At 41.0% G+C, this 5,000-nt stretch overlaps 1 protein-coding gene across 1 annotated transcript in view; it reads left to right on the top strand.

Moving 5' to 3' along the window:
- The window catches only part of LOC132475467 (nck-associated protein 5-like), an 80,126-nt gene that overhangs the window by 377 nt on the left and 74,749 nt on the right, over nt 1-5,000 (top strand). Inside the window, exon 1 of the mRNA XM_060076621.1 lies at nt 1-304. This exon is cut by the window's left edge and continues 377 nt beyond it. The gene's annotated coding sequence lies outside the window, so the exon portion shown is untranslated. The remainder of the gene's footprint in view (nt 305-5,000) is intronic.

Raw genomic sequence — 5,000 nt, 5'->3', positions numbered from 1 at the left:
GATCCGTGCGCCGCTGGACCTCCTGGGGGCTCTGGGGGAGGAGGGAACGGGAGGAGGGGGATGCAGATGCGGGCCTGTGATGAACGCTGGACCCACCGACCTCCGCAGCTCCCCTGCTGACGGGACGGCTCAGCAGGTGACCCAGATAGCGTAGACCGGACCTCAGGCTAAGGAAACCCCAGTCCTCCGCTCCGCCCCCCCCCCCCCCCCCTTAACGAGACCTAAATGTTGTGAGGACCACAGGACTACCACAACTACCACTTAGTCCCACTACACTAGGACCCATCTCCGTGGAAATCTGACGGTGAGTTGCACGCTCTCTCCTCCGACCACCGCACTCAGCTGTTGTGATGTTGTTGTTGTTGTTGTTGTTGTTGTTGTTGTGTGTGTGTGTGTGTGTGTGTGTGTGTGTGTGTGTGTGTGTGTGTGTGTGTGTGTGTGTGTGTGTGTGTGTGTGTGTGTGTGTGTGTGTGTGTGTGTGTGTTCGTGTGTGCGTATGTGTGTGTGTGTGTGTGTGTGTGTGTGTGTGTGTGTGTGTGTGTGTGTGTGTGTGTGTGTGTGTGTGTGTGTGTGTGTGTGTGTCTGTGTGCACCCACAGACAGTGTCATTTCTTCCAGTTTTCAACTATTAATTCAAGGCAATCCAACCACTGTTCAAATAATCTCTTTTATCGATATGATTCGTAGAAGAGTGGTTGCATGCTGTGTGTCTAATGGTCTGTATCATTTGTTATGCATGGTATAGTATGGTATAGAACGGTCTGTATGGTATAGTACAGTCTGTATGGTATAGTACGGTCTGTATGGTATAGTAAAGTATGGTCTGTATGGTATAGTAAAGTATGGTCTGTATGGTATAGTATAGTATGGTCTGTATGGTATAGTATGGTCTGTATAGTATAGTATGGTCTGTATGGTATAGTATAGTATGGTCTGTATGGTATAGTATAGTATGGTCTGTATGGTATAGTATAGTATGGTCTGTATGGTATAGTATAGTACAGACTGTATGGTATAGTACGGTCTGTATAGTATAGTATAGTACAGTCTGTATGGTATAGTATAGTATGGTCTGTATGGTATAGTATGGTCTGTATAGTATAGTACAGTCTGTATGGTATAGTACAGTCTGTATGGTATAGTATAGTACAGTCTGTGTAGTATAGTACAGTCTGTATGGTATAGTATAGTATGGTCTGTATGGTATAGTATAGTACGGTCTGTATAGTATAGTACAGTCTGTATGGTATAGTATAGTATGGTCTGTATGGTATAGTATAGTACAGTCTGTATAGTATAGTACAGTCTGTATTGTATAGTATAGTATAGTATGGTCTGTATAGTATAGTACAGTCTGTATGGTATAGTACAGTCTGTATGGTATAGTATAGTACAGTCTGTATGGTATAGTATAGTATGGTCTGTATGGTATAGTATAGTACGGTCTGTATGGTATAGTATAGTATGGTCTGTATGGTATAGTATGGTCTGTATGGTATAGTATAGTACGGTCTGTATAGTATAGTATGGTCTGTATAGTATAATATGGTCTGTATGGTATAGTACAGTCTGTATGGTATAGTATAGTATGGTCTGTATGGTATAGTATGGTCTGTATAGTATAGTATGGTCTGTATAGTGTAGTACAGTCTGTATGGTATAGTACAGTCTGTATGGTATAGTATAGTACAGTCTGTGTAGTGTAGTACAGTCTGTATGGTATAGTATAGTATGGTCTGTATGGTATAGTATAGTACGGTCTGTATAGTATAGTACAGTCTGTATGGTATAGTATAGTATGGTCTGTATGGTATAGTATAGTACAGTCTGTATAGTATAGTACAGTCTGTATTGTATAGTATAGTATAGTATAGTATGGTCTGTATAGTATAGTACAGTCTGTATGGTATAGTACAGTCTGTATGGTATAGTATAGTACAGTCTGTATGGTATAGTATAGTATGGTCTGTATGGTATAGTATAGTACGGTCTGTATGGTATAGTATAGTATGGTCTGTATGGTATAGTATGGTCTGTATGGTATAGTATAGTACGGTCTGTATAGTATAGTATGGTCTGTATAGTATAATATGGTCTGTATGGTATAGTACAGTCTGTATGGTATAGTATAGTATGGTCTGTATGGTATAGTATGGTCTGTATAGTATAGTATGGTCTGTATGGTATAGTACAGTCTGTATGGCATAGTATAGTATGGTCTGTATGGTATAGTATAGTATGGTCTGTATGGTATAGTATGGTCTGTATGGTATAGTACAGTCTGTATGGTATAGTATAGTATGGTCTGTATGGTATAGTATAGTACGGTCTGTATAGTATAGTATGGTCTGTATAGTATAGTATGGTCTGTATGGTATAGTATAGTACAGTCTGTATGGTATAGTATGGTCTGTAGGTACAGTCTGTATAGTATAGTATGGTCTGTATAGTATAGTATGGTCTGTATGGTATAGTACAGTCTGTATGGTATAGTATAGTATGGTTTGTATGGTATAGTATAGTATGGTCTGTATGGTATAGTATGGTCAGTACGGTCTGTATAGTATAGTACAGTCTGTATGGTATATGACAGTCTGTATGGTATAGTATAGTATGGTCTGTATGGTATAGTACACTCTGTATGGTTTAGTGTCATTTGGTTTGGCATGGTATGGTATGTCTGTATGGTTTGGTTTGGTTTGTCTTAGTAGGGTGTAGTTGGTTGATGTGGAATGTCTGGAATAATTCGGTATGTAAAATTCATGGTTGAATGTATGCTTCATTGTGGTTTGGTGTATTATGTTGAGGGACAGGTTGGTTTGGTATGGTATGATATATTGTGCTATGTGGTGGTGTGGTGTGCTATGTGAGGGTTTGGTATGTGATGGTTTGGTATGTGATGATTTGGTATGTGATGGTTTGGTATGTGATGGTTTGGTGTGTGATGGTTTGGTGTGTGATGGTTTGGTATGTGATGGTTTGGTATGTGATGGTTTGGTATGTGATGGTTTGGTGTGTGTTTGGTGTGTGATGGTTTGGTGTGTGATGTTTTGGTGTGTGATGGTTTGGTGTGCTATGTGATGGTTTGGTATGTGATGGTGTGCTATGTGATGGTTTGGTATATGATGGTTTGGTGTGGTATGTGATGGTTTCGGTATATGATGGTTTCGGTATATGATGGTGTGGTATGTGATGATTTGGTATGTGATGTTTTGGTGTGTGATGGTTTGGTATGTGATGGTTTGGTATGTGATGGTTTGGTGTGGTGTGGTATGGTGTGGTATGTGATGGTTTGGTATGTGATGGTTTGGTATGTGATGGTTTGGTATGTGATGGTTTGGTATGTGATGGTTTGGTATGTGATGGTGTGGTATGTGATGGTTTGGTATGTGATGGTGTGGTATGTGATGGTTTGGTATGTGATGGTTTGGTGTGTGATGTTTTGGTGTGTGATGGTTTGGTGTGCTATGTGATGGTTTGGTATGTGATGGTGTGCTATGTGATGGTTTGGTATATGATGGTTTGGTGTGGTATGTGATGGTTTGGTATATGATGGTTTGGTGTGGTATGTGATGGTTTGGTATATGATGGTTTGGTATGTGATGGTTTGGTATGTGATGGTTTGGTATGTGATGGTTTTGAGTGCTATGTGATGGTTTGGTGTGGTATGGTGTGGTATGTGACGGCTTCGGGAAAGGTAGGGAATCAAAACGTCAGAAGAACCAACCCTCCAGCAGCCCTGTGTTGGAGGCTCGCTCCGTTAACAGACGGGTGCGCTGCCATATTGCACACATATTACTACATCCACTATGCCGAGCAACAATGAATAATGCACCGCCGAGAGACGGCTCGCGGTACGCAACAAGTGATCCCTCCTCCAACGTGTGAAGAGAAGTAGGCCGCCGCGTCACAGGAATAATGCATCGGGCCACAACGCATGGATGAATATTTCACCGCCCTCTGGCTCTTCCGCGCTCTGCTTGTGGTGCTAAGCTTCAGGGATAGACAGACCGGGAGAGCTCTTTGGTTTTAGGGCAAAGCTGTTCAGTACGATTTGTGGCGGAAAGAGCAGCTAAGATGTTTCCCTGGTTGTCGCGTGTTCTGTTTCCGTCTGATCTGATTGACCTGGTTGTTTTTGAAGTCATCAGACAAACGGGAACTGTGATAACTGTGACGCCCAAGGCCCGAGATGACTCCAACTGTTTAAAAGTGGATTGAGCTGTCGTCCGATGGGGCTTGAAAGGGTTTCAGACATCGCATCTCCAAGCCTATTTATGTTTATTTACAATACTGAAGCTTGCATAAAAAAATGGGTGACATTTATTTTTTCGTATGGGTGTTGGTTTTCTGTCCAAATATTTGATATACAATATATTGATGCATACATAATGGATCGGCACTTATTAAATATCTGCTAGTATTGTTTGTTTTGTGCTGATTATCAAAACATTACAGTATAGAAAATATTTTATTGTATTTATCAAAAAGGAAATGGTGCTGGGTAAATTAACGTTTGATTAAAAAATCAACAATCCCCTGATCTGTTATGTGGAGGAGAGACCAGGGTAAATTCAGTTAGTTAAATGACCATTAATGTAGCATTAACATTGCAGTTATTCATATATATATATAAATAATATACATACACCTGTGTTTAATGCTGTGGCTCTCCTGTGAAACACATGGGTCCTCTTGATCCTGCTGCCACTTTTTCTCCAGACTTCTGTTGTGTGTTAGGTTCGCCAGACTTCTGTTGTGTGTTAGGTTCTCCAGAGTTCTGTGGTGTGTTAGGTCCTCCAGACTTCTGTTCTCCAGAGTTCTGGGTGTTGTGCGTTCTATTCTCCAGAGTTCTGTTGTGTGTTATGTTCTCCAGACTTCTGTTGGGTGTTATGTTCTCCAGACTTCTGTTGGGTGTTATGTTCTCCAGAGTTCTTGGTGTTGTGTGTTATGTTCTCCAGAGTTCTGTTGTTTGTTCTGTTCTCCAGAGTTCTGGGTGTTGTG

Source organism: Gadus macrocephalus, chromosome 17 (genome assembly GCF_031168955.1).
Source record: "Gadus macrocephalus chromosome 17, ASM3116895v1".
Classification (NCBI taxonomy): Eukaryota; Metazoa; Chordata; class Actinopteri; order Gadiformes; family Gadidae; genus Gadus; species Gadus macrocephalus.
This window is presented reverse-complemented; position numbering and strand designations above follow the sequence as displayed.